The 24,142-nt window shown below is 46.3% G+C and overlaps 1 protein-coding gene across 1 annotated transcript in view; it reads left to right on the top strand.

Annotated features, from left to right (window-relative positions):
* The window catches only part of LOC126106101 (ras-related protein Rab-32-like), a 426,954-nt gene that overhangs the window by 247,577 nt on the left and 155,235 nt on the right, over window positions 1-24,142 (top strand). The gene's annotated exons all lie outside the window — the stretch shown is intronic.

Here is a 24,142-nt window from a genome sequence, read left to right as displayed (position 1 = left end):
AAGTTCAGAGATGTTCAATATGGCCCCCTCCAGACACTCGAGCAATATCAACCCGATACTCCAACTCGTTCCACACTCTCTGTAGCATATCAGGCGTAACAGTTTTGATAGCTGCTGTTATTTCTCGTTTCAAATCATCAATGGTGGCTGGGAGAGGTGGCCGAAACACCATATCCTCAACATACCCCCATAAGAAAAAATCGCAGGGGGTAAGATCAGGGCTTCTTGGACGCCAGTGATAAAGTGCTCTGTCACGGACTGCCTGGCGGCCGATCCATCGCCATGCGTAGTTGACGTTCAGGTAGTTACGGACAGATGAGTGCCAATGTGGTGGCGCTCCATCCTGCTGAAATATGAATTGTTGTGCTTCTTGTTCGAGCTGAGGGAACAGCCAATTCTCTAACATCTCCAGATACTCGTTCTCGGCCGTCCAGAACTTTTCCCTTTGCACAAACACCCATTCTCTGTAAACTGTTTATACCAACGTTTAATACACCACCTATCAGGAGGTTTAACACCATACTTCGTTCGAAATGCACGCTGAACAACTGTCGTCGATTCACTTCTGCCGTACTCAATAACACAAAAAGCTTTCTGTTCAGCGGTCGCCATCTTAGCATCAACTGACGCTGACGCCTAGTCAACAGCGCCTCAAGCGAACAAATGTACAACTAAATGAAACTTTATAGCTCCCTTAATTCGCCGACAGATAGTGCTTAGCTCTGCCTTTTGTCGTTCCAGAGTTTTAAATTCCTAAAGTTGTGGTATTCTTTTTGAATCACCCTGTATTACTTCAGTCTTCGAGCCAGTCACATATCTGGGAGCGTTTCGTACGCTCGTACCTTCGTTAAGTCTGCAGTGGAGTACCGTCTCGAATGCTTCTCGGAAATCTAGAAATATGGAATCGGCCTGTTGCCCTTCATCTATAGTTCGCAGTACGTCATGTGAGAAAGCTGATTCGTGGACACGAGCTTTTCGGTCTCGAGGAATATTATTATATTTGAACTCAGAATATGCTCTAGAACTCTGCAGCAAACCGATGTTACGCCTACTGTTCTGTAATTCTGCGGGTTCGTTCGTTTACTACTTATATAAAGGAGTCGCTTGGCACTTTGCGAAAACTTGCAAGAGAAATATTTGAAAAGGTGTTACTGGAAAAAAAGAAAAACTGGTACCATAGACTAAAATGTAAGTCGTAAAAAAGGAGAAAGTAAACTCACAGAAAAGAATTTATAAAATTACATGTAATACACATGGAAGAAACGAAGCAAGCTAGAACTCACCGTTATGTAAAATAATCATGTTTAAAACCTAACCTGGATTTTCCAAACATAAATACGGAGTGTCTGGTCTACCTTCCGTGATGATTCAGTGCGGACTAATTCTGTATGCCGAGATATTAGGTACAGCAGATCGTTAGAATCCAGTACTATATCGCAATTGTGAAACTCACATGTTTCAAAATACAGAAGTATTGATATAAATCATTAACACATTACAATATTTAATGACATATAATTTTCTTATTTATCACTCATTTTATTACACAACTGGCCATTAAAATTCCTACACCAAGAAGAAATGCAGATGATATACTGGTATTCAAGGGACAAATATATTATACTAGAACTGACATGTGATTACATTTTCTAGCAATTTGATTGCAAAGATCCTGAGAAATCAGTACCCAGAACAACTGCCTCTGGCCGTAATAACGGCCTTGATACGCCTGGGCATTGAGTCAAACAGAGCTTGGATAGCGTGTACAGGTACAGCTGCCCATGCAGCTTCAACACGATACCACAGCTCTTCAAGAGCAGTGACTGGCGTATAGTGAAGAGCCAGTTGCTCGCCCACTATGGGTCAGACGTTTTCAATTGGTGAGAGATATGGAAAATGTGCTGGCCAGCGCAACAGTCGAACATTTTCTGTATCCAGAAAGGCCCGTACAGGACCTGCAACATGCGGTCGTGCATTATCCTGCTGAAATGTAGGGTTTCGCAGGGATCGAATGAAGGGTAGAGCCACGGTTCGTAATACATCTGAAATGTAACGTCCACTGTTCAAAGTGCCGTCAATGCGAACAAGAGGTGACCGAGACGTGTAACCAATGGCACCCCATACCATCATGCAGGGTGGTACGCCAGTATGGCGAAGACGAATACACGCTTCCATTGTGCGTTCACCGCGATGTCGCCAAACACGGATGCGACCATTATGATGCTTTAAACAAAACCTGGATTCATCCGAAAAAATGTCCTGCACCCAGGTTCGTCGTTGAGTACACCATCGCAGGCGCTCCTGTCTGTGGTGCAGCGTCAAAGGTAATCGCAGCCATGGTCTCAGAGCTGATAGTCCATGCTGCTGCAAACGTCGTCGAACTGTTCGTGCAGATGGTTGTTCTCTTGCAAACGTCCCCATGTGTTGACTCAGATCGAGACTTGGCTGCACGATCCGTTAAAGGCGTGCGCGTAAGATGCCTGTCATCTCGACTGCTAGTGATACGAGACCGTTGGGATCCAGCACGGCGTTCCGTATTACCCTCTTGAACTCACCGATTCCGTATTCTGCTAACAGTCATTGGATCTCGACCACCGCGAACAGCAGTGTCACGATACGATAAACCGCAATCGCGATAGGCTACAATCCGACCTTTATCCAAGTCGGAAACGTGATGGTACGCATTTCTCCTCCTTATACGAGGGATCACAACGACGTTTCACCACGCAACGCCGGTCAACTGCTGTTTGTGTATGAGAAATCGGTTGGAAACTTTCCTCATGTCAGCACATTGTTGGTGTCGCCACCGGCGCGAACCTTGTGTGAATGCTCTGAAAAGCTAATCATTTGCATATCACAGCATCTTCTTCCTGTCGGTTAAATTTCATGTCTGTAGCACGTCATCTTCGTGGTGTAGCAATTTTAATGGCCAGTATTGTATTTAACAAATATCGATCTAATACAGAAATTATAAACGCAAAATGGCGTCAATGTATGAGTCATATGCAGTAAGTGAACATATAGCTGTTCGATAAGACGAATTGTAATATATACGTCATTTATTATGCAGAAATGCATATATCAAAAGGTGTTATCAGTGTATTGGATATCCAGACCGTAACAAAACAAAATTACTAAGTTAACACAGAATGTCACGAGGTGTATTTAGTTATTTAACCATCTCCCAGGAACACGCGTCATTGTATAATAAAACACAAAAGAAAAAAATATATGCTATGACAGAAATAAACCAGATGATTGTGTACTTCATCTACAAATCGCGACAAATAGGGAAATATTAACATCTGCGTCATATCTTCAGAACACACAAAGATGATGATTTGCTTTTCTCCTTGGGTACAGACCTAATGACATCTAAGACGACGAGCTTTGAAAGCCAATAACTTCATTTCCTAGAGAAAGGAGTAAAAGGTCAACGTACAGTATTTAATGCCTGAAGGTTAGTATAAATGTGAAAATACTATTCAAGCTTTGTAACACACAAACTGTGAGTGTATAGTAGGAAGTCTAGAAGTATTTTGCAACAACATTCATCTAATGACAGAATCAGTAATACACAATAAAATGAAGCCAACGGCCTATAAAATTCGGATGCAAGAGATAAAGCATAGTGACAGATTACGGAGACATAAATCTTAGGAGGATACACACACACACACACACACACACACACACACACACACACACACACACACACACACACACACTGAAGAGGCACAGAAACGTATAGGCATATGTAGTTAAATACCGACATACACTCCTGGAAATGGAAAAAAGAACACATTGACACCGGTGTGTCAGACCCACCATACTTGCTCCGGACACTGCGAGATGGCTGTACAAGCAATGATCACACGCACGGCACAGCGGACACACCAGGAACCGCGGTGTTGGCCGTCGAATGGCGCTAGCTGCGCAGCATTTGTGCACCGCCGCCGTCAGTGTCAGCCAGTTTGCCGTGGCATACGGAGCTCCATCGCAGTCTTTAACACTGGTAGCATGCCGCGACAGCGTGGACGTGAACCGTATGTGCAGTTGACGGACTTTGAGCGAGGGCGTATAGTGGGCATGCGGGAGGCCGGGTGGACGTACCGCCGAATTGCTCAACACGTGGGGCGTGAGGTCTCCACAGTACATCGATGTTGTCGCCAGTGGTCGGCGGAAGGTGCACGTGCCCGTCGACCTGGGACCGGACCGCAGCGACGCACGGATGCACGCCAAGACCGTAGGATCCTACGCAGTGCCGTAGGGGACCGCACCGCCACTTCCCAGCAAATTAGGGACACTGTTGCTCCTGGGGTATCGGCGAGGACCATTCGCAACCGTCTCCATGAAGCTGGGCTACGGTCCCGCACACCGTTAGGCCGTCTTCCGCTCACGCCCCAACATCGTGCAGCCCGCCTCTAGTGGTGTCGCGACAGGCGTGAATGGAGGGACGAATGGAGACGTGTCGTCTTCAGCGATGAGAGTCGCTTCTGCCTTGGTGCCAATGATGGTCGTATGCGTGTTTGGCGCCGTGCAGGTGAGCGCCACAATCAGGACTGCATACGACCGAGGCACACAGGGCCAACACCCGGCATCATGGTGTGGGGAGCGATCTCCTACACTGGCCGTACACCACTGGTGATCGTCGAGGGGACACTGAATAGTGCACGGTACATCCAAACCGTCATCGAACCCATCGTTCTACCATTCCTAGACCAGCAACGGAATTTGGTGTTCCAACAGGACAATGCACGTCCGCATGTATCCCGTGCCACCCAACGTGCTCTAGAAGGTGTAAGTCAACTACCCTGGCCAGCAAGATCTCCGGATCTGTCCCCCATTGAGCATGTTTGGGACTGGATGAAGCGTCGTCTCACGCGGTCTGCACGTCCAGCACGAACGCTGGTCCAACTGAGGCGCCAGGTGGAAATGGCATGGCAAGCCGTTCCACAGGACTACATCCAGCATCTCTACGATCGTCTCCATGGGAGAATAGCAGCCTGCATTGCTGCGAAAGGTGGATATACACTGTACTAGTGCCGACATTGTGCATGCTCTGTTGCCTGTGTCTATGTGCCTGTGGTTCTGTCAGTGTGATCATGTGATGTATCTGACCCCAGGAATGTGTCAATAAAGTTTCCCCTTCCTGGGACAATGAATTCACGGTGTTGTTATTTCAATTTCCAGGAGTGTATATACAGAGGCAGAATACGGCGCTGCGGTCGCCAACGCCTGTACAAGACAGCAAGTGTCTGGCGCAGTTGTCAGATCGCTTACTGCTGCTGCTGCAATGGCATATTATCAATGCTGCTGCTGCAATGGCAGGTTATCAAGATTTAAGTCAGTTTGAACGTGCTGTTACAGTCGGCGCACGAGCGACGGGACACAGCATCTCCGAGGTAGCGATGATGTGGAGATTTTCCCGCACGACCGTTTCACAAGTGTAATGTGAATATCAGGAAACCGGTAAAACATCCAATCTCCGACATCGCTGCGGCCGGCAAAAGATCCTGCAAGAATGGGACCAGAGACGACTGAATACGGCAGAAGTGCAACTCTTCCGCAAATTTCTGCAGATTTCAATGCTGGGACATCAGTAAGTGGCAGCGTGCGAACCATTCAACGAAACATCATCGATTAGGGCGTTCGGGGCCGAAGGCCCACCTTGTACCCTTGATGACTGCACGACACAAAGCTTTACGCCTCGCCTGGGCCCGTCAACGCTGACATTGGACTGTTGACGACTGGAACGACGTTGCCTGATCTGACGAGCCTCGTCTGAAGTTTTATCGGTTGGACGGACGTGTACTGATATGGAGACAGCCACATGACTCCATGGATCCTGCATGTCAGCAGATTGTTGAAGCTGGTGGAGGCTCCGTAGGGGGGGGGGGGGGGGTTGCAGTTGCAGTGATATGGGACCTTTGATACGTCTAGATACGACTCTCACTGGTGACATGAACGTAAGCATCCTGTCTGATCACCTGCATCCATTCATGTCCATTGTGCATTCCGACTGACTTGGGAAATTCCAGTAGGACAATGCGACACCCAGCACGTCTAGAATTGCTACAGAGTGGCTCCAGGAACACTCTTCTGAGTCCGAGCACTTCCGCTGGCCACCAAACTCGAAGACATGAAATTATTGAGCGTATATAGGATACCACGCAACGTGCTGTTCAGAAGAGATCTTCATCCCCTCGTACTCTTACGGATTTATGGACAGTCCTGCAGGATTCTTCGTGTCAGTCCCCTCTAGCACTACTTCAGACATTAGCCGAGTCCATGCCACGTCGTGTTGCGGCACTTCTCTGTGTTCGCGAGGGCTGCACGCGGTTTTAGGCAGGTGTACCAGTTTCTTCGGCTCTTCAGTGTATGTGTATGTGTGATGTCTATGTAGGACATGCCTGACAGTGCAGACACCACACTGTCGCTTGAGACAGCGGCTCTAAATACCTAGCCACAATCTGGTACAGAAATAATTCAGTGGTGAAGCCGGCCGCGGTGGCCGTGCAGTTCTATGCACTTCAGTCAGGAACCGCGTGACTGCTACGGTCGCAGGTTCGAATCCTGCCTCGGGCATGGATGTGTGTGATGTCCTTAGGTTAGTTAGGTTTAAGTAGTTCTAAGATCTAGGGGACTGATGACCTCAGATGTTAAGTCCCATAGCGCTCAGAGCCATTTGAACCACTTTTTTTTTCAGTGGTGAAAATAGAATATTTGTACCGCATCGTGACTCGATCCGAGACCTCCTGCTTAATGCACCTTAACTGCCTCAGGCATCCGGACACGCTACCCCTCCGGTCACAACTCTTTAACTCGTCACACGCTAGTAGAGTCCACTGTCCATTCATGTACACGGTCGCAACGATTCGTGCACTACTGCAAGACGCTCAGACCCTGTTACCCATCTCCTCTGAAGTTACCTATGCAGTCATGGCTACAGATGTATGAGTATGTCTGATGTCTCTTCTGTCAGACTTCACGCATCACACAAGATTGTAAAGTATGTTCATATCCTTCCAAATTTAGGGTGCTCATAGGCGCTACAAGGAGCTCACGCCATAATTGCGAAAAACACCCCACACAGTAACGCCATCTCTTCCATTCTTCGCTGTTGGCGATATGCATATTGGCAGATAACTGTTTTTTCAGGGATTTTCCAAATCCTAAGGTTTCCATCTGGCTGCCAAATGGGGTAGCGTTATTCATCACTTCAAACCACTCAGTCATGCACTGCCCAGTGAGAAGTCTCTTTCCACCACCTCAAACGTCGCCTAGTTTTACCTAGAGAAATGTTTGGCTTATGAGGAGCTGTTCAATCACTGTAGCCCAGTCTTATCTCCGTACATATAGTGAATCAGCTAGCTGGACGTCTGGTAACAATTTCTGACCCTTTCGTTGATTTTATGCGATTACATTTTTTTATTTTATTTTTTTTTACTTTTTTTTACAGGCGCCCTTCGCTATGCTCGATGGTCCCAATCTGTCGATACATGAGGTTGAGCTGGTCTAGACTTATCTGTGGTTTTTCTTTCAAGTGTCTACTTCACAATCACATCACCAACAGTCACTTGGGCAGCTCTAAGAGGACTGAAATGTCCCTGAATGATTTGTTTCTCAGGTGCCATCCGATGACTAGTCCACATACATAGACGTTGAGTTCTCCACACTGACCCAGTCTGCTGTTTGTGCTTCTCTACTGACAACACAATACAGTACTCCTCTCCTCCTTTTATATAGACAGGTCCGCCCTCTCGACACTAGTGGGCAATTCCGCCTAATGGTGACCTGAGACTATCGATGAGATTCTGTATGCACAGCGACCAGCGACATGGAACTACACTACTGGCCATTAAATTTTCTACACCACGAAGATGACGTGCTACAGACGCGAAATTTAACCGACAGGTAGAAGATGCTATGACATGCAAGTGATTAACTTTTCAGAGCATTCACACTAGGTTGGCGCCGGTGGCGACACCTACAACGTGCTGACATGAGGAAAGTTCCCAACCGATTTTTCATACACAAACAGCAGTTGACCGGCGTTGCCTCATGAAACGTTGTTGTGATGTCTCGTGTAAGGAGGAGAAACGCGTACCATCGCGTTTCCCACTTTGATAAAGGTCGGATTGTAGCCTATCGCGATTGCGGTTTATCGCATCGCGACATTGCTGCTCGCTTCGGTCGAGATCCCATGACTGTTAGCAGAACATGGAATCGGTGGGTTCAGGAGGGTAATACGGAACGCCGTGTTGGATCCCAACGGCCTCGTATCACTAGCAGTCGATATGACAGGCGTCTTACCCGCATGGCTGTAACGGATCGTGCAGCCACGTCTCGATCCCTGAGTCAACAGACGGGGACGTTTGCCAGACAACAACCATCTGCACGAACAGTTCGACGACGTTTGCAGCAGCATGGACTGTCAGCTCGGAGACCGTGGCTGCGGCTACCTTCAACGCTGTATCACAGACAGGAGCGCCTGCGATGGTGTACTCAACGACTTACCTTGGTGCACGAATGGCAAAACGTCGTTTTTTCGGATGAATCCAGGTTCTGTTGACAGCATCATGGCTGTCGCATCTGTTTGGCGACATCGCGGTGAACGTACATTGGAAGCGTGTATTCGTCATCGCCATACTGGCGTATCACCCGGCGTGACGGTATGGGATGCCATTGGTTACACGTCTCGGTCACCTCTTGTTCGCATTGACGGCACTTTGAACAGTGGACGTTACATTTCAGATGTGTTATGACCCGTGGCTCTCCCCTTCATTCGATCCCTGCGAAGCCGTACATTTCAGCAAGAGAATGCACGACCGCATGTTGCAGGTCCTGTATGGGCCTTTCTGGATACAGAAAATGTTCGACTGCTGCCCTGTCCAGCACGTTCTCCAGATCTCTCACCAACTGAAAACGTCTGGTCAATGGTGGCCGAGCAACTGGCTCGTCACAATACGCCAGTCACTACTCTTGAAGAGCTGTGGTATCGTGTTGAAGCTGCATGGGCAGCTGTACCTGTCTGTTTGGACTCAATGCCCAGGCGTATTAAGCCCGTTATTACGGCCAGAGGTGGTTGTTCTGGGTACGGATTTCTCAGGATCTATGCACCCAAGTTGTGTGAAAAAACATGTCAGTTCTAGTATAATATATTTGTCCAGTGAATATCCGTTTATCATCTACATTTCTTCTTGGTGTAGCAATTTTAATGGCCAGTAGTGTAGGACGAGTTTCTGATGATTGGACAGTTCACACCCAATACCACAGGCAGCGCCTGCGTTGAGGGTACACCATCCAGCCCCCACCCCACCCCATCCTTCGTCAATGTGGCGTCCATAAAAAATAAATCCGTCCAGGTTGTGAGCCCCGCGCAGTACGACAGCCCGGCGACATATTAGGTTCTGTCTGCCGCCTGTGCGTCGGTTCCACGCCCCTGCGCCGCGGACTGGTTTGGGAGCAAAGCTGCAGCCTCCGTTTCCCACGCCGCCGCCGGACGTATCGCGTTTCGACAGGTGATCAACGCTCGGGCCGGCTGTGGGACCTTTTGTCCAAATTAGTTTCCCTTTAAGACAGGGGCGGGCAGGAATTCTGCACGTGTGCGGTGCACATGCACGTGTGCAGTTAACAGGTGTTCTGCGCGCACGCAGGGGCAAGCTGGCCACCCGCTTCTCTCCCCTCCCCGCCACACCGTCTCAACGCTTCTTCCTTTGTAATGCGTCTTGTTTCCTGGCCTGCTTTATTGAATGAAGGAATAAGGTTAGTAGGACTGCTTGAAAGTAATCGTGGTTTGAAAGAGTACCTATTACCTACGATACGTTTTACTTAATTATCACAGGTGAAGTTTACAATACGTTTAATATCTGGAACAAAATTTCTACATACAGACAAACGCAAACAGTTACGTAAATTTTCATTACTGGTGTTTGCTCTTAACCGAGACTTGCATAACAGAAAAAAATCTCTCACAAACGTATGTCGAGCGAAACATTGACATTATCTTCATGGCTTCACGATGGAGACGAGGAAACTCTTGCTGTAGAAAGTCGTGATAAAAGTCTATTACACGTCTTGCCAAAAGGAACTTGTCTCTCAGACGAGAATTACGCTGTAGAATCTACATTGTAGATCCGTTAATTCCATTTGCAAACTGGGATGAATATCATCTACAGAAACAGCAGATTGTCTCGAGAACTATTCAAAACCTTGTGATAAGTAAGATATATCCCCAAATCGCTTGAGAAATTCCTCTTTTATTGCACCAAGAACGGCAACATACTGAAATTTATTATAATGGCGTTCAATATTAAACTTCCGCTGACCAGCCAGAATACTGTCACATATTATACATTTCCAATTTTCACGTTTTTGCACAGAGGAAAAAAATGATTCTCCCATTCCTTTTTAAAAGATAGCAAATCTCCAGTTCTCCGTTTCCTTCATTCACTCTGCGTTTTCCGGTTATTGAAATACAACGTTCACTTCAACGTCCGCATCTTAGCCTGGTACTACACTGCCGCAACCTGCTGGCTGTCGCCGCTGCCCCAGTCGACGATTGCACGCGAGCAGCACACGTGCAGCGCTGTGTGCTCATGAGCCGCGTGCATCGTTTGCCCGCCCCTGCTTTAAGATTCCACTGAAACGCGCCGACCACAGAGACCAAAGCACGAGGCACCAATGGAAGCTTACTGCGCAAACTTGGCACGAACGGCACTGCAATATGAACACGTGGGCACATCGACTCTGCACCGCGGCTGATACCGTGGTGGTAAGGCGCTCACACAGGACTCTGCTCGTGTGCCTGTTGGGGGCTTTCGGCAGCGCATCAATGGAGACACTGTGCCTGGTGCTCGGAATGCACCCACCAGACGCATCTACTCAGTATCGCGCGGCAACGTATTGGCTAAAAACGGGCAGACCCAACACCATGAGAGACCATTTAGGGGAGAGATTCAAATCGTTCAAACTGCTCTGAGCACTGTGGGACTTAGCTTCTGAGGTCATCAGTCCCCTAGAGCTTAGAACTACTTAACCCTAACTAACCTAAGGACATCACACACATCCATGACCGAGGCAGGATTCGAACCTGCGACCGTAGTGGTCGTGCGGTTCCAGACTATAGTGCGTAGAACCTCTCGGTCACCCCGGGCGTCTAGGGGAGAGGAATGGGACGGAAATCGGTAGCTGTGACGTACCTGTACAGACAAATGGTTACGATTTCAGGAAAATACAGGGGAAAGAGCTTCACAAATTGAGCAAGACAATAACACGTTGTCCAACTCTTTTCTTATGCAAGCAGTTATTCGGCTATGCATTGATTGATAGAATTCTTGGAGGCCCTCCTGAGGGATATCGTGCCAAATTCTGTCAGATTCACGCATTAGATGATCAAAATCCCAAGATGGTTGTACGGCCCTACCAACACTACTGCCCATTAAAATTGCTACACCAAGAATAAATGCAGATGATAAACGGGTATTCATTGGACAAATATATTATACTAGAACTGACCATGTGATTGCGTTTCACGCAGTTTGGGTGCATAGATCCTGAGAAATCAGTACCCAGAACAACCACCTCTGGCCGTAATAACGGCCTTGATGCGCCTGGGCATTGAGTCAAACAGAGCTTGGATGGCGTGTACAGGTACAGCTTCCCCTGCAGCTTCGACACGATACCATAGTTCATCAAGAGTAGTGACTGGCGTATTGTGACGAGCCAGTTGCTCGGCCACGATTGACCATACGTTTTCAATTGGTGAGAGATCTGGAGAATGTGCTGACCAGGGCAGCAGTCGAACATTTTCTGCATCCAGAAAGGCCCGTATAGGACCTGCAACATACATTCGTGCATTATGCTGCTGAAACGTAGAGTTTCGCAGGGATTGAATGGTGATGTTAACAAAACCTGGATTCATCCGAAAAAATGACGTTTTGCTATTCGTGCACCCAGGTTCGTCATTGAGTACACCATCGCAGGCGAACCTGTCTGTGATGCAGCGTCAAGGGCAACCGCAGCCACGGTCTTCGAGCTGATAGTCCATGCTGCTGCAAACGTCGTCGAACTGTTCGTGCAGATGGTTGTTGTCTTGCAAACGTCCCCATCTGCTGACTCAGAGATCGAGACGTAGCTGCACGATCCGTTAGAGCCATGCGGATAAGATGCCTGTCATCTCGACTGCTAGTGATACGAATCCGTTGGGATCCAGCACGGTGTTCCGTATTACCCTCCTGAACCCACCGATTCCATATTCTGCTAACAGTCGTTGGATCTCGACCAACGCGAGCAGTAATGTCGCGATCCGACCTTTATCAAAGTGGGAAACGCGATGGTACGCGTTTCTCCTCCTTACACGAGACATCACAACAACGTTTCATGAGGCAACGCCGGTCAACTGCTGTTTGTGTATGAGAAATCAGTTGGGAACTTTCCTCATGTCAGCACGTTGTAGGTGTCGCCACCGGCGGCAACCTCGTGTGAATGCTCTGAAAAGTTAATCATTTGCATGTCATAGCATCTTCTTCCTCTCGGTTAAATTTCGCGTCTGTAGCACGTCAGCTTCGTGGTGTAGCAATTTTAATGGCCAGTAGTGTATAATCAAACATGCTCAGTGCAGGAGACATCTGGCGCCCTTGCTGGCCGAGGTAAGGGCCTGATAAACACCCAGACAAGTAGACATTCTCGCTGTATACTGAAATATACTCTCAGGTGACAAGTCGCCGCCAAATATCGTATCGAACCCCCTTTTCCCGGCGTAGTACAGCGACTCGACGAGAAAGCCGAGCGGTTCTAGGCGCTTCAGTCCGGAACCGCGCTGCTGGTGCGGTCACAGGTTCGAATCCTGCCTTGGGCACGGCTGTGTGTGATGTCCATAGGTTAGTTAGGTTTAAGTAGTTCTAAGTCTATGGGACTGATGACCTCAGTTGTTAAGTCCCATAGTGCTTAGAACTATCTGAACCATTCGATGTGACAAGAAGTCCTTGAACGTCCGCTTCAGAAATATTGAGCCATACTGCCTCTATAGGCGCTCTAATTGCGAAAGGCTTGCCGGTACAGGATGTTGTGCACGAACTAACTTTCGACTGTGTCCCATAAATGTTCGATGGGATTCATGTCCGGCGATGTGGGTGGCCAAATCATTCGCTTGAGCTGTCCAGAATCTTCTTAAAACCAATAGTGAAGAATTGTGGCTCAAGGACATGTTGTTTCAGAACGTTAAGTCTATGAATGGCTGCAGATGGCCAAACACAACACTTTCCAATCAGCGATTTGTTCAGTTGGCCAGAGGACCCCCTCCATTCCATGTAAACACAGCCTACCACATGTCTTTTTGACAAATTGGTTCAAAAAATGGCTTTGAGCACTATGGGACTTAACTGCTGAGGTCATTAGTCCCCTAGAACTTAGAACTACTTAAACCTAACTAACCTAAGGACATCACACACATCCATGCCCGAGGCAGGATTCGAACCTGCGACCGTAGCGGTCGCGCGGTTCCAGACTGTAGCGCCTAGAACCGCTCGGCCACTACGGCCGGCTGATAAATTGGGTCCATGGCTTTGTCTCGTCTGTGCCACACTAGAATCCTATCATCAACTCTTGCCAACTGAAATCGGAGTCCATCTGACCAGACCATGGTTTTCCAGTCGTCTGGGGTCGAACCAATATGGTCTTGAGCCCAGGAGAGGGCTGCAGATGATGTAGTGCTATTAGCAAATGCACTCGCGTCGGTTGTCTGCTGCCATAGCCCATTAACGGCAGTCCTCATGGGTAAGTTCGTCCCACTTCCCAGATTGATTTCTGCAGTTATTTCACGCACTGTTGCTTGTCTGTTAGCACTGACAGCACTTTGCAAACGCCGCTGGTCTTGGGTGTTAAGCGAAAGCTGTCGGCCACTGCGGTGTTCGTGGTGACGCCTGAAATCTGGTATTCTCAGCATATACTTGATACTGTGGATAGCGGAATTTTGGATTCCTTAACGATTTCCGAAATGGAATGCCCCATCTATCTAGCTCCAACTATCATTGGCGTTCGAAGTCTGTTAATTCCCATCGTGCGGCCATGATCACGTCGGAAAGCATTTCACATCAATTATCTGAGTACAAATGTGTCCTTTTATAAAGGGTGTTCAAGACGTCTCTCCGCAGTGCCGTATAATTGTTAGCCGCGCGTGCCGAATGATTGTTCGCCTGCCTGGGTTACTTAAAGTGGACACTCCCCCCTAACATTCCACTGTTCGGTTTATCTCAGCGAGCGTCAGTAGCATCGTTGGTGTGTGTCGCTACGTGTTGACGTGAACGTTTGAGTTTAGTTCGTTCGTTCGTTTGTTTCGATTTTGTCACTGTTAAAATGCTAACCATTGAAGAACGTGTGTTTTTAGTCGAACAAGTGTTCAAAGCTGGCGGTAAATACACAGTTTGTTCGTCAAACATTTAATTCAGTTTTCCCGGAGACAACGCTCCCACATAGTGATAAAGTGCGAGATTTTATTAACAAATTTCGAAGTACGGGTTCAGTGACATGCACGGAGAAGTGGTCGTCTTAGCGATTTTCCTATAAAATGTCCACGAGTCCGAACAAGTCAGTAAGAAACCTCGCCAAGGAAATCGAATCGGCCCCCACAGCTGTAAGGAAAAAATTAGAGCTTTTTCCATACAAAGTGAAAGTCGTGCATGCAAGAACTGAAAAATACTGATCAAGGCAGGCGACTGCATTATTGTCAATAGTTCAAAAATTTCCTTCAACAAAATGGAAGGGATATTCTAAATGAAACGTTTTTCACTGATGAGGAGTGGTTTCATTTATCCGGGTACATGAACTAGCAAAATTCTCGTATTTGGAGCACTGCAAATCCATTGTGTTGAAAGGTCTCTGCTGGATTCCTTTCATGTTAATTTCTTAAATCTGTTGTCATTTACGGCATAAATTCCTCTTCTAAGTTTACTGTGGCGTTTCTGACTATCTGGGAGGAGACTGAGTAGTGGAACGTGTTACTTTTACACATAAACAAGAACGATCTGTCACACTACTACACTTTAAAACACAGTTTATATGTAATTCATGTCACACAGTCTCATATGGAACCTACATCCGCTTTCTTTTGTATACTGTATATGATAAGATACTGTGAGAGGATGAATGAGCAAATGAATTTCCAGTTGCATGCTTGAGGGTAGCAGACAAGCCTGTCTGCTAGAGAACAGTAGGACCAACGTCGGAACAGGTAGCTACGCTTTCTAAAAGCAAAGAGGTTTCTATCCTTAGTATGGTCCTGTCCGTCCCTTGTCATGTTGGTATAGGAAGCTGCCCCTCTGGCCACTTCCGTTTGTGAGCCACCCTCAGGAAGGGACCAGGTCAGTCTGTCTGTGGCGAGCGTCTGAAGTGGTAAGATCTCTGGCTAAGCGCGTGTCTGCTAAGTCCGTAGGACAATGGATTTCTTAAGTTCAGCCTAACTGAAAATTTAATCACCTTTATTTCAGGTTTAGCTCTAAAATATCTAATTTTACCTTAAATTGCAACGCAGTGTATTTCGAGTGTGAAGTTCAGAATATTTTCCAGTAGTTGCTTTGTCACTACTTTGTGAGTAAAGTAGAACCACGTGTTGATCAGTAACTCTAACTAAGATCATCAATCTTAAATGCGAGTGTGCGTGAGATTATAACATCTCGTCTTGACAATATTTTTCAATATAGCAACTTTTCTTTATGTTCAACCCACGTGGGGTGTACTTTGTGAGACCACTACTACGTGCTTATATATTGTTTGACCCATCAGGTTAATAGTAAGACGATAGTAACCAGTTCGAGGTTTTTCTTTTGTAAATTGCTTTTCGATCTAATTTATTTTGATTATCAAAATTATTGTAGAGTTACACGCTTTGTGTAAACCAAGTTGACCACGTGAAGCATGTAGTGTAATCATCAAAGTAGCCCTCAGCTATTCTTTTCGCGAAGATTTCACAGAGAGTTAGTATGAATTTAGTATACCAGTGTGTGGTAATTACATGACGGACAGGATTGTGCTACGAACGTAATTTCTTTGGGTGAAAATTGAATCGGTTGGTTGTGGTTAATTTCCTCTTGCATATGTTTCAACGTTCTTCGTGTGTTATTTTACGAATGCAGTGTTGTATGCAGTCTCCCAATCTTGGCTCCATATTTGATGTGTTCCGTGAGATTACAAACTCACATTTTCCACAATCCTAAATAAGGGACCAGCTTAGTTATAACTCACGTTTAATATGCTGAAATTTCAATGATCAATGTTAAAATAAATTTCCAAAGATAAACTGATTTATTTCTTTTTATTTAAATTCTCTTTTTTATATATATATCACCGGTTGTCGTATGACTATTAAAAGATTATAATTAATGTTAGTCTGGTTGGGAATTTGGTAAGCTAGACTGGATACCTGGTGAAACAGTTGCTCAGTAATGCAAGGTTAACTTCCCCAGACAGCTCACAGATTTTAAACCGCTTTTATTGTCTATCAGCACCGCATTCATAGCAAATTAGAGCAACAACGTTACGGTGTATCCATGAGGAACCACTTCATTCTGTGAAAATAGGAGTTTGGATTGCAATTTCTAGACGTCGGATTGTGGGTTCCATATTTTTCAACGAAACAATAAACGCACGACGATACTGCAGTGAAATTCTGTACCCATTGATAGGAGAACTTGTGTTAAGAGAAATACTGAACGGTTATTTTCAACAAGATGGTGCAACCGCGCATACAGCTCGCGTATTAATGTCACTGCTTGCTGATGTTTTTGGTGATCGCATAATTTCACAGGGACTATGTATGGCCTCCACGATCGCCTGACCTAATACCACCTGACTTTTTCTTCTGGGGTGCAGCGAAAGCAACTGTCTATAAAAAAGCGTCCAAAATCCATCGATGAACTGAAAATTGCAATATCCACTTTCACTACTCCTGTTACAGAAAATATGTTACAGCTTGTGTTTGGAAACATGATTAGACGAATTGAACTGTGTATTCAACAACAGGGGGGGGGGGGAGGACACTTTCAACATTTAATGTGAAAATTTGTAAGTAAAAATGAATATTCAATAAATTAATAACTTGTATTTCACTGAGTTTCATTTCGGTATATTCACTGCGGCATTACGGCACGCGCGGCTAATAATCATACGGCACTGCGGAGAGACTTTCTGAACACCCCGTAGTACAGGTAACACAGCTACTCAGACTATCCTAGTCCAGTGACATACCTAACACGAACTTAAATTCACGCCTTCGGCCTGTTTTTCGTTTCTTAAATCATTGTTCCGTAATTGGTGTAATATTCTGTAAATCAATAAGTATCTTGTACAACTTCTAAACCACCATATGTGGTGTGTTCGAGGTATGTCCATACCAAATTTAATCGTAATCGGTGCAGCGTGTTAGCAGTGAAACCGTAACAGACCTTTACTTTCGCATTTATAATATTAGTATCGATAAAACATTCAGTTACTATATATTCTTCTTTCGTAATCCAATTTTGAAGAAACAGAGCCTGTACGGTGCCTCAAACTAGACTCAAACGCTAGATAGCTCTTCGTGTGCCCGGTGTAGACTGTGTCCCTTGTGAGTGCGGCAGCATGTACACTACTGGCCATTAAAATTGCTACACCAAGAAGAAATGCAGATGGTAAACGGGTATTCATTGGACAAATATATTATACTAGAACTGACATGTGATTACATTTTCACGAAATTTGGGTGCATAGATCCTGAGAAATCAGTACCCAGAACAACCACCTCTGGCCGTAATAACGCCCTTGATACGCCTGGACATTGAGTCAAACAGATCTCGGATGGCGTGTACAGGTACAGCTTCCCCTGCAGCTTCGACACGATACAATAGTTCATCAAGAGTAGTGACTGGCGTATAGTGACGAGCCAGTTGCTCGCCCACGATTGACCATACGTTTTCAATTGGTGAGAGATCTGGAGAATGTGATGGCCAGGGCAGCAGTCGAACATATTCAAAATCGGAAACGTGATGATACGCGTTTCTCCTCCTTTCACGAGGCATCACAACAACGTTTCACCAGGCAACGCCGGTCAACTGCTGTTTGTGTATGAGAAATCGATTGGAAACTTTCCTCATGTCAGCACGTTGTAGGTGTCGCCACCGGCGCCAGCCTTGTGTGAATGCTCTGAAAAGCTAATCATTTGCATATCACAGCATCGTCTTCCTCTCGGTCAAATTTCGCGTCTGTAGCACGTCACCTTCGTGGTGTAGCAATTTTAATGGTCAGTAGTGTATATAGGTGAGACATTTCGGACTGTTGCAGGGCGCTGCACCGAGCACAAGCGGTGTATTAAACAAAGAGAGCTTGACAAGTCGGCCATAGCTGAGCATTGCCTGGAAAACCGACACACAATAATGTCTGAAAACTGTAGAGTCGCGGCTCATGCGTCAACATACTGGGATTCCGTTGTAAAGGAGGCGGCTAAGATCACGAAGAACAGCAGCGGTTTTAACAGAGCAGGGGTACACACTCATTAGGGCATGGGGGCGGGCTTTGGATGTAGAAAGAAGCAACGACGAATGGTTGCCGCTTGTAGGGAGGCGGGAGCGGCAGTTTCAAACGTCGCGCCGGCCCCGTGCGGGGCTCTCCAACTCGCCTTTGGTGTACGCTTCGTTTCGGCCCTCTCTGTTTGGTGCCAGAGGCCGCAGTCGTGGCTGTATAAGCGGAGAACCGTGCCTGCCCTCCCGAAACACCATTGATGACTTTGTCGACGATGACAGCACTGAAGGAATACGTCGCGGAGCTCAGAATGAGTGTGTCTCCTAGACACCTTGAATCAATGCTGACCACACCACCTCTGGTGAAGATGTTAACTCTGTGCTCAGAGACTGGACGGCGTTACAAACAAACATCTAAAACATCCTCCACTCGAGCCCTTCGTGTTGCTCACAAGGGTTTATAATAGTTGTATGAGAGTGGGCTATTTTGCGGGTCCATGGCAGGTAACATGAATCACACCGATCCCAGACGCTGACAAGAACCTTGTATTGTATTTTATTGTACAGGGTGATTCAAAAAGGTTACCACAACTTTAGGAATTTAAAACTCTGCAACGACAAAAGGCAGAGCTAAGCACTATCTGTCGGCGAATTAAGGGAGCTATAAAGTTTCATTTATTTGTACATTTGTTCGCTTGAGGCGCTGTTGACTAGGCGTCAGCGTCAGTTGATGCTAAGATGGCGACCGCTCAACAGAAAGCTTTTTGTGTTATTGAGTACGGCAGAAGTGAATCGACGACAGTGGTTCAGCGTGCTTTTCGAACGAAGTATGGTGTTAAACCTCCTGATAGGTGGTGTATTAAACGTTGGTATAAACAGTTTACAGAGAATGGGTGTTTGTGCAAAGGGAAAAGTTCTGGACGGCCGAGAACGAGTGATGAAAATGTAGCACGCATCCAGCAAGCATTTGTTCGCAGCCCAGGAAAATCGACTCGCAGAGCTAGCAGAGAGCTGCAAATTCCACAATCAACTGTATGGAGAGTCCTACGAAAAAGGTTAGTTATGAAACCTGAACGTCAACTACCCGAGGCGATGGATCGGCCGCCAGGCAGCCCGTGACAGAGCACTTCATCACTGGCCTCCAAGAAGCCCTGATCTTACCCCCTGCGATTTTTTCTTATGGGGGTATGTTAAGGATATGGTGTTTCGGCCACCTCTCCCTGCCACCATTGATGATTTGAAACGAGAAATAACAGCAGCTATCCAAACTGTTACGCCTGATATGCTACAGAGAGTGTGGAACGAGTTGGAGTATCGGGTTGATATTGCTCGAGTGTCTGGAGGGGGCCATATTGAACATCTCTGAACTTGTTTTTGAGTGAAAAAAAGCCTTTTTAAATACTCTTTGTACTGATGTATAACAGAAGGTTATATTATGTTTCTTTCATTAAATACACATTTTTAAAGTTGTGGTATTCTATTTGAATCATCCTGTATTATATTTTAACTGGGGGCCTAGAAACTACGGAGAGGCTCCGCCCCCGTCGCAGCCGCAGTGGTCCGCAACCCCACGACGACTACTGCAGTCCACTTCACCTCTCTGACGCCCCACCCCGAACCACTCTTTCGGGGTTTGTGTGCGGTTCGGCCCGCGCGGTGGACACCCCCCTCCCCCCAATACCAGACGAGTGTAACCTCTATCTTTGCGTGGTAGAGTAATGGTGGCGTACACTTACGTAGATAACCTGTCTGCGCAGCAATCGCCGACCTAGTGTAGCTGAGGCGGAATAAGGGGAACCAGCCGGCATTCGCCGAGGCAGATGGAAAACCGCCTAAAAACCATCCACACGGTGGCCGGCTCACTGGACCTCGACACAAGTCCGCCAGGCAGATTCGTGCTGGGGACCAGGCACTACTTCCCAATCTGGAAAGCCGTTAGACGGCACAGCTAACCGGACAGGCTGACAAAGACCTTACTCTATCAACTAACTACCGTCCTATCAGCCTACTTTCCACCTTATCGAAGTTGCTGAAACGCCTCATTTTGCGCCACATGAGACCACTTATCCACGATCAGGACATCATTAGGCCAGATCAGTTTGCGATCCAACCTGGCTTTGAGCTGAACTTAAAACTACTGTGACTCACACAGTACTTAACCTATAATATGAATGTTTCCAATTATACAGTGGCCATATTTGTAGAAATAGAAAAAGCATATGACCATGTGTGGTCTTACAAGCTCTTGACCAATCTGCAAACCTTGCCTAACCATTACCTATTCGGGTGGACGACGGTACAAACCCGCGTACAGCTATCCTGATTTAGGTTTTCCGTGATTTTTCTAAATCACTTCGGCAAATGCCGGTATGATCCCTTTCAAAGGGGTCGACCAATACCTTTCCAGATGCTTCCCTTATCCGATGGAACTGAGGACCTCACCGTTTGGTCCCTCTACAAAATCAACCAACCAACCACTTACATATAAGTGGCAGTTTCCTCCGACACCGGCAGATAATGGAAGCCTACAGGGTCTCCCACAGGGCTCAGTCCTGTCCCCAACTCTTTTCATCGTTTATGTTAATGATACACCCATCCTACCTCAGTTTGTGGACGACACAGCCTCACTCACTGGTAGCTGGAGGATTACTGTGGCAGTGGGGAGACTGCAACATCAGCTCACGTTGGCGGAACAGTGTGCATCAGATAATCACATTCGTCTCAACGTCAGCAAAGCTAAGACTGTCCTCTTCACTCGCAAACGCCCCAACTTGGGGGACAGGCTTCCTCTTCACCATAAAGAACTGGCAAGTAAAATACTTATGGGAGACTCCTTTACAAACGTCATATCCACAACAACAGTAATCAACTATTATACCTCCTACACCAATTATGCCCATTGCTGAACAGTGGCCAGATGAACGTTCGATAGAAGCTTCGGGTATATCGAACAACAGTTTCACGTGTATTTCTCCGTGGCTGCTGCATGTGGGGAACTACCAGCCTGGCCAATCTTCAGCCACAACAAGTCATTCAGAACATAGGCCTCCACTTCATCTTAGGAGATCCCAGATGGGCCCGGATTGCCGACCTCCACGCCGAACTGAAAATCCCACGCATCTGTCATCACATCACATCTGCAAAGCAGAAACTCCTCCATGGGGTCTATTAACTTAGGCCCACTACCTGACATCTGGAATACACTGGCTCCATCGCTCCACAACAGCGGCAGCGAGTGTGGGTCCCTTAACCAATCATCGAGGCCTCTCAACCCCCCAAAACTGGATTCAACAAAAACCAACACCTTTAATTGGGCCACGGGCTATGAGCCCTCCCGCCTGCTTACGTCTGCATAACGCTTGATAAATCCCTGTACGCAGACATCCCAGATGGTGAATATTGTCATCAAAAGCTCAAGAATTTTATTCAAATTGACAAGTATTTAAAAACAGAGGGATTTTTATTTACGCTCACGTTACCTGTGAAAGCAACATGGAAATCCGTCAAGTAGTTCTGGAGAAGCGTGTTCAGACGAAAAAGCCACGACACTTTTACAGATGGATTATTATTATTAGTATCTGTGTGCTCTCGACAGAAGTTCTGTCACAGCCGCTAGTGACGGCGCTGTGCTAGCACTGCGGTTTCCTCGTGGAATGCCGGCTTAAGCGCACTCTGAGAGGAGTGCAGCCGAGGTGTCGCTCTGGATACGTGATACGGGGCAGGCGTGCAGGGGATTACGTTTGGAGGCAACTGGGGGCAGGTTTCGTCACCGGCAGCAGATACGGTTTCCCCAGTCGATTTTTCCTTGCCTCAGCGTCCCGCCGGGTCACTGCAAGAGGTCGGGAACAGCCTACCAGCTCCTTCGGCATGTGGACGCCTGCAAAGATTCCACTCCGGATCGGCGCATTCGATCCAAATACTGTTAAGGGGCTCCGGAACGCCCTATACTTGCAATGTTAAAATAACGCTTATAAATTACATCTTTCCTCACAAAGTATTTGAGGTAGGAAGTTGAACTTTTTACAGATTATTTATTGGAATATGGGCTACAACTTAACACAGGGATTTTACAAAATTTTAGTTCAGTTATTAAAGATGATTTTTTTAAAATTGTAATGAAAATTCACAACATTTTTTTGCAATTTTTTATTTATATATTCAAAAATATACAGTTTTTTGGGAAAAGGCTGTGTTAAATTATGCAGAAGGTACTGTGTAACATTTACTGAAAGTTTGAAACAAATATGTTTGGAAGATCCTTAGAAAACATGTAATTAGTATGAGAAAATAAAAGTTTTGGGAATCGAGCGACAAAGATTGGATTAACTTTTTAGTGCTTTCCAGATCCATAGGATGGATTATCTTCATCCTCTGCAAACTACTCCTCCCGCTTCCTCTTGTTCCTCCTCCTGTTTACTCTTGCTTGTATTTCTAGACTCTTTACAGCCCTGTCTGCAGCCCGAAGGCGTTCCTTGTCTAAAGCAAGCATCGCTCGTACCATGTTAGAACCTATCTTCATTCCCATATTTCTAAATACCTTGCACCTTACAATGTTGCCATCATTGAGAGTCGCAACAGCAACTTTACTTTTACTCATTATTATACTTCAACAAAACAGAGACCCAAGAAACAGAATTAATTACGAATATTTTCGAGATAACGACACAGTAAATAAACATGAAACAATCGACAATCACACCAGCGATATATATTGAACCATCACAGGTTAGCCACAACACATACTTTCTCACACATCACTAAAATGTACCTGATGAAAACGGACGTTAATAATAACACCATTTGACAGCAGTTTAACAGCGCCACAGTGGGTCACGCCCATGTAGAACACATTTCAAAAAAAATTAAAAATAGTTGTAGTCTTCGGAATTGAATAAATTATATATCTATTAAAAGGTAATAGTCTGCAGATTCAGAAAACGCAAAAAAGTAAAAATTGAACTTTTCATGATTTTTGAGCCTTTCCGGAGCCCCTTAAATGATCTGCCTTCACTATTGTAGGATGCATTCTGCCACATGTAAAGGCAGCTTTACGCAGAAGCGAACGCAATCGAAGATGATTCAGCGAACGAGAATTCTCTCAACGCTAGGCGGGCGTGAGCAAATTGCTTTCACCGGCATTCGGTTCGCGTTCGCCGGTTGTTGGTCTTTCGGCAAACCGTCAAAGCAGGTTCGCGCTGTCTCCGCTTCGGCGCTAGCAATATAGAAAGCTTTACTCTATCTGCCTGCTGTAACTGCAGACACTGAATTGAATGAGCGTTGGAGTGGTCGGAAAAAAAAATGTAATGTTGCTGATACAAGGTACAGACATCAGCAGTGCTACTGGGATCCGATAGATGCATAGCACAAATTCTGAAGGAAAGAAGGTATGACGGCTAGAAAACTTAGCAAGCATTCACGGATACCAGTGGGGACGAGAGTTTTTGTTTGTTGCAACTCATTAAATGCTCTCATTACCAAGTACTGCATGAATGAAGTACGGATATTCGCTCGTCGTGGACAGCACTGCGTTTTCACTCTCACCACTATGATACGTAGGTGGTTCTTACCCCGAAAGCCATCCTTCCCAGACAGTAAGTGACTTGTGTACAAAGTTTGGTCAAAACTGATCCAGTGGTTTAGGAGGAGATGTA

This window comes from Schistocerca cancellata, chromosome 10, assembly GCF_023864275.1.
Source record: "Schistocerca cancellata isolate TAMUIC-IGC-003103 chromosome 10, iqSchCanc2.1, whole genome shotgun sequence".
In the NCBI taxonomy this organism is placed as follows: domain Eukaryota; kingdom Metazoa; phylum Arthropoda; class Insecta; order Orthoptera; family Acrididae; genus Schistocerca; species Schistocerca cancellata.
Note: the sequence above shows the minus strand (reverse complement) of the source record. Positions and strands in the feature narration are given on the sequence as shown.